Source organism: Drosophila bipectinata, chromosome 2L (genome assembly GCF_030179905.1).
Source record: "Drosophila bipectinata strain 14024-0381.07 chromosome 2L, DbipHiC1v2, whole genome shotgun sequence".
In the NCBI taxonomy this organism is placed as follows: Eukaryota; Metazoa; Arthropoda; class Insecta; order Diptera; family Drosophilidae; genus Drosophila; species Drosophila bipectinata.
Genome location: NC_091736.1, coordinates 6936692 through 6943980, shown reverse-complemented (window position 1 = coordinate 6943980; position 7289 = coordinate 6936692).

The following is a 7289-nucleotide window of genomic DNA, read 5'->3' as shown; positions in this document are numbered from 1 at the left end:
GGCTTTTGATTTATTCGAATATCTCTGATTAATTGAAGCCGACTCCAAGGTGGGGAGAAAGTCTTTGAGACGAGGAGGCAGAGAGCCAGAGATTCTCCAGCTACCATTAGGGCTCGTTAAGAGAGTTTAAACTTTAAAGTCCCAAGGTGTGCGTCCTACATTCTCATTTGCTACGGTTTATTTTTACGCTTGAGCCGCATAATTTAATAACCCCCGGGATCGGACGGCTATATGTAGATGCATATGTTGGTATATGTGCTGGCCCGTTTCGAAGACAAATGGGTTTATTATAAGTATGATGGCTCGAAAAATTTATGCGCGCTATTAAATTGTTTATTAAACGACCGCAGCACCCAGCCTCAAATGGCGAAAAATAAATCGCTTTTCACTCTACACAGTTTTTTTAATTCTCCTTCTCTGAATAAAATGGGTAAAAAAAAAAAGAAACAATTTTAGAGAAGCTACTGCTTGGGCTGTTGATGAACTCATTTGTCAAAGTCACCGGACTACCGAAGTTCCTCCGAGGTAACCTCAGTCCATCTATTTAATTACCAATATATGTTGGCAAGTGGCTTCAGCATAATTGCATTGGCGTGCACCACCTCCTTGGCTGGAGGTCTCTAAGTACTGGGATACAGTGGAGCTAGCGAGTGGAAGGAGGGACTTTGCTAAAAAAATATTAAATAATATTAAAGAAAACTTTTAAATATATCTTGAAAATATTTGTAGCTTCGGAGAATCAGATTCCTTTGGGAATATATTTTGAATGCCTTCTACCCTCAAAACGATCCTAAAACCTAAAAACAACAGTACCCTATTTTTGTAATACATAAATCCCTATTTTAATTACGTTTCCTCTAACAATGGCTTCTCTAATTTTCCTCTTAGTCATTGTTCACTGTACCGTAAAGAAGGTTTGGCGACCACCAAGTTTGATGCTTTGCGAAACGGAAGCCAAGCTTAGCGCGAAATTTAATTTAAGTTTCGAGCTCTGAGAAGGTTTTCCCCTTCCTTTTTTTTGTATTTTTCTTGCAACTCATAAATGAAGGGGGCTTCTCCGCTTATACCCCTTGCCACGCCCCCTCTCATCCTGGATGACTGACGGACTGACGGATCGGCTGACAGGCCACGTATGAAATTTACATTCATTAGCTCGTTATCAATCTTTATGCCCCTCGTTGGAGGCCTACAGTGGCTTGCGGTTTCCTTTGGAGCCTGCAACTAATTACAAAAAGTAATTATTCGTGAACTCTTGTTAATGCCACAAAGGGCGCCAGGAGGTGGCCTGTTGGGAGTTGGGCCAGACAGAGGGCTAGGAGCGAAGGTGGCGCGAAATCAATAAATTTAATATGCAAACTGAAGATCGATTCAGAGGAGGAACAAGTTGAGGAAACAAACCTAGATTAACGAGTTGCAACTGCAACTCAAAAAGGGGTGTGCCCCAACGTACGGAAGCCAATTGGAAAAACATAAAAATAAAATAGGCAAATGAGGAAGAGAAGAAAAAGAGGAAAGAACGCTCAACATTATTTACAAGTCAATAAAATCAATTTGGGTAGCCGAAGAACAAACAAATTGCCGACAGACAACAGACACCCAGGATACTATCGTTAGGGCTAACATACACACACATGCTCACAAGCAGCCTTATAGCCACAAACCAATTATAATTCTAACGATAGCCCCGACCAGACCTGACTTGAGAGTCCCTCATCGATTTGGAACTGAAGCCGACCTCTAATTAATCAATTATATAAAATGCAACTAATAGAGAGGGGAAAAGGTATAAGAAAGGACTCTTTTTACCAAAACGGATGTCCAACTCCACGGCAGCTGCCACTGATCAGGGCAGAAGATATATTAAGGATATTCTAAGACGGTAGATCTAACCCTTTTTGGAATAAAGATAATATCAAAAGGTGACGGAAAGCGAAGAGTTTATAACAATCGAAGGTTGGTGATAGGTTTAATGATTCAGGATAATAATAAACATATGAAACACTTTCTTATTTTGGGTAAACAGGGAGGAAATATGTACAAAATTGAGTAAATACACAAAAATTTTTATTTTTAAGGTTCAATAGTTTCTGCTGTATTATTAGGGCTAATAATATCTATAAAACTATTACCCCCTACGAAAACAAATACATCCATTTAAAATTTGGGAATCACCATGTAATAAGTGTAGCTCCAAATTTTAATTTATTTTTAATAATTTGTTTTTCAATAAATGAATTAAACTTTTTTCCTGTATAAACGATTCTGGATCTTACTTTCGCCTCTAAATGCTGTTTAAATAATTTTATACTGTTGGTCATTAAACGACTTTGGTATTTTTAATTTCAACATTGATAAATAATTACACCTGTTTAAAAATTCGACATTTTATTCCGTCAGAATGAGTGTCCAAAAAAAAAAAATTGAAACGATCCACGAGTCATCAATTGGTCAAGGAAATGTAATTATATTTAATTCCCTTTAAAAACAATATGAAAGATAAATTTTAATAATTTTAATTGATGCGCATTAAACTCAAATTAACCGAAATATACATTTTTGTTGACCGTTTTGCTAAATTCAAGGAGCATGGAATGGGGAATAATTAAGACTCCATTCGGTACACGCACTAATTACCAAAGCATTTCACAATTTTATATAAATATTTTTTTTGTATATTTTTTTGAGAGAGTTTCCACAATTAGATTTACGAAGAAATGAAATTACTTTGCTTTCGTTTTAATTGCTGGCTGCTTATTGGCTGGCTTATTTGTTCGTATACTCCCATATACCCACATAATCAGCCAAGCAGAGTCAGAGTTATGGGCCTTATCGCTGGCTGGAAATCTGGCGATTTTGGGTTGCATAAACCAGTTAATAACGCGCTTCCGGCCAAGTCAATTTCGGGCCTACACGACAATTGACAATTGAGTGAAAATGCAATGTCGCCACGGAAAACCAGGAAAGCAACGAAAGCAAGACAAATCGTCGTATCAAATTACCAAATAATGATCTGGGTGGGGGGTTGTAGAGCCAAGGAAATGCCAGAGTTACCTGGTACTCGGCCATTAGGTTTCTATTTCAGCGACAGTTTTGTTGGGTGATTATGTCACACGCCCTGCTCACCGCAGCCATTTGTAATTGAATTAATGCCAGGGGCCTGGGATCGCTAGTCGTATAGTTCGCTGTAATGTTGGATGGTTGGGTGTACTATTTATGGGCCAGGTGACGGGCGGGGCCTTATCAACGGCATTTCATCGCGCGACTCCAGTAACCCTAACTAATCGCACGTAATTAAATATAATTTGGTATCGTTTACAGTTGCGTTTCGTTTGCTCCACCATTTTCACTGTTTTATTTGGATTTTTATACCCTTGCAGAGGGTATTATAATTTTGTCCAAAAGTGTGCAACGCAGTGAAGGAGACATCTCCGACCCTATAAAGTATATATATTCTTGATCAGGATCACCTCCTGAGTTGATATGAGCATGTCCGTCTGTCCGTCTGTCTGTCCGTCTGTCTGTCCGTCTGTCTGTTTCTACGCGAACTAGTCTCTCAGTTTTAAAGCTATCGTCTTGAAACTTTGCACACACCCTTCTTTCCTTTGCACGCAGTTTATAAGTCGGAACGGCCCGGATCGGCCGACTATATCCTATAGCTGCCATATAACTGATTGATCGGAAATGGTATAACTGTTGTGTTTTTAGAGTTAGAGAGTTCAAATTTGACATGAGAGCTATTTTTGGCAAAACATTACGTCATGCCAAATTTCATAAGGATCGGCCGCCTATATCTTATAGCTGCCATATAACTGAACGATCGGAAATAACCCAACTTTCGTGTTTTTGAAGATAGAAAGCTGGAATTTGGTACAGATTATATTTTTGGTCAGTTAATCTGACCTACGAAATTTCATTAGGATCGGCCGACTATATCCTATAGCTGCCATATAACTGAACGATCGGAAATGGTATTTGGTAGAAACATCAACTTTCGTATTTTTGAAGATAGAAGTTTGGGACTTTTTTTAGATTTTTTATTGTAATTAATTGGTTTTATTATGATAAATCATAATCATAAGGATCGGCCAACTATATCCGATGTTTGCGATATATATCCGGGTTTAACTGCAAGGGTATATAAACTTCGGCTCCGTCCGAAGTTAGCTTTCCTTTCTTGTTTTGGTTTCAGTTGGATTTTGTTGGTTTTTTTTTTTAGATTGTTTGGGAGTTGGAGTTTTGTGGGTGGTTCCAGGGAAATCTATGTCAAAGTAATGCCACTAATTGGCAAGCATGAGTACAAATTCCACCTACATTAATCGAATAAATTATAGCGGGACTTAAGGTGGAAATATTTTATACAATTTGATTTTGATTTCATAAAAAATGCGGCCAGGTGCACTTTAAAAGCATAAATCTTAGTAGGCTTGGAATTTTGCAATCATTTTTTGACGATTCAGTATGTAGCTATGGCAACATTTTTTTTTGGCTATTAGATCGACGCACCAAATACATTCAGTTGGAGTCGACCTCTCCAACCGAAAACATCTTGAGTTCTGCTTTCCTTCTTTATTTTTTATTTCTTTATTTTTTTATTTCTTTATTTTTTTTTTCTTAATTTTTTTTAGCTTTATCATAAGTTGGCATTTTGAATTCCGAGGTTGTATGGAAGGGCGGCTTCAACCGAAAATAATCCATTATTTCCATTACTTCAGTTTCAGTTTTTATTTTTTATTTCCTATGTCTTTTATTACAAATAATGCCAAAAATCTGGAATGCTTTCGCTCTTGTCCGACTTTTCATTTGAAAATGATTTTTTGTTAGTTTTATTTGTTATTTGTTTTTTTTATTTATTTTTACTTATTTGTGAGCAATGGACTTCTCAGAAAAACTTAGATCTCCTGAGGAGATCTATATATTCTTCTTGTGGTTCTTATTTATTTTTGTTTTATTATTTAAAAATATAAAATGTATGGGAATAATCCTTTATTTTATCTGACATCTGATTATTTTTTGACTTCGGGTTTATTTTTTATTTTCCATTGCCTTCGACCATCAGTAATGTAAAACATACGAAATGTTATTGCTTCTTAATCCTTGGGGCCAACGATTTAATTGTTTTAATTATATCTAATTGCTTTTATTTTTATTTCTTGACTTCGGTTACATTTTTTATCTATTATCTATCTATTTATTTTCATCCGACTTGGATTGCTTCTTGATGATATCATCGTACTACTTAATTTTGTTCAATGGACTTATCAAAAAAACTTAGATCTCCTGAGTGATCTTATTTACTTCTATTTCTTTATTCGTCTTGTGGTTCTCATTATTTTTAATTTAAAAAATAAAAAATATACAATTTTTGGGAATAAACCTTGGGACTTTCATTACTGAACTTAATGTTGGTTTAAATTTTTAAAAACTATTTTTTTTTCCAAGCTTTAAATTTTCCACCTAAGAAATAATATTTTTATATACCGCAATTTAATTTTTTTTTTTTATTTTGTGTTACCGAATCATTTCAAATAAATACAAACAAATCTTCTGACCTATACATCAGAATTCCTTTTTCCCAGCTGGCAAATGGCTAAAAATGAAACTGGTAAATGCTTCTATCTAAGCAGCATAATGGCCATAATGAATAAGACACCTCGGACAGTCGATAGGGACAGTTCGAGCCAACCTGGCCACTTGGCTGCAATTTGTTTGCTATCGGCCAAGGAGAAGCATTTGAGAAACTGCCAGCCAAGAGGGACAAGAGGATCGACTCGAGGGGTATGAGTGCATGAGGGGAAAAGCAAAGGAAAACGCGGAGCAGAAATAAAATTATTTAATTGCGCAATTAAGTGAACATTTGTAACGTTTTGCGCGACATCTGTCCCATGTGCAGGAGTGGATCCAGCCAGAGTCCAGAGTCGGGACCGGAAATTCAATTGTTGAGATAATAATTACATTAGGACGTGCGCGCATGCGCGACTCTCTCACTTTGAGTCTCTGACTCGGGCTACGACTGTGTTTTTTTGTTTTCCTGGCGAGACTCCGCCATGTGGAGCGATACGAGCTGGACAAGAGCCAGCCTAGAGTGGACCCGAATCGTGACCAAAATGGGAAGGAAAAGTATTTTGCTGGACTAAACAATTAATTTTCAGATTAATTTAGATTAATTATTTTATAACAAAATATTAAAATGCTTAAGATGTACTATAAAAATTTAATTATTTGTAAAATAAAGATGAATAAGTTTTTAAAAGAAAAAAAGAATAGAAACTTCTTTGATCTTTAATAGATTTTTATAAATAGTTCCTTTAAGATTCCTAGTTTTGTTAGATCAGTGATAAACCACATATGCTTCCCTTCCCCAATTACAGGGTATAACAAGTGCACACCTTGCGCGACGAGCTGATTGACACGGCCACATGGGGACGAGATACTGAGAGCTCAGTGCTCTATTTGCTCGATCCCGATTCCGATCCCAATGCAGTCCCTGTTACTGTCTCTATGCTCCGACCTGCTGTCCATTGAACCCGGCCAATGGCCAAATGGTCGACGGTCACTCCTCGACGGTCGCCGCTCTTTTGTTTGCATTTCGCCTGTAAATGAAGCGTGAAATTGGCTGCAGTGCAGCAAGTTGACTCCGATCGCCAACTCCGTTCCCATTCCCCATCCCCAGTCCCGTTTCCATTCCAATTGCAACTCGAATCGGATGGAGACAGAGAGCGTCGCATTGTTTACTTCTTGTTAAGGCCCCGACAATGGGATAATATGGCAATATAATGGCAACACCAAACTATTTGTATGCAATTGCCATTAACACTTTATTTATTGCCTTGCGATACGAGCAAATTGGGCTACAAATGGCAGACGGGGTGTGTGCCACAGGGGGGTGCCACAACCGTGGGTGGGGGGTACGTCGAGTGGTGGGCTGCTGGAATGAAGCTGTCGATATATAAGGCCAGCTTATATCAGGCCTAATGAAGTAGTTATCAAGGAATGGAATCTGTTGGGTTCACTCTAAAATGGCAATACCTCGGTTCACCTTTTTTGTTATAAGGTGGAATGAGAAACAGTTTGCATTGGATTAAAACGATTATATCAAATTACAATGGGTTGCCGGAAAGGGGTAGTTGTTTATTTCATTTCAAAGAATGGGTTCCAATTAATAGGATTACTGATTCAAGTAATTTTAGAAAAATTTATTTATTTGGAATAGTTATTTTGTTATAGTTAGTTATACTAACTATAACATAATAGTTATTTTTGTGGTTAAAATAATTTAAATTATTTTATTT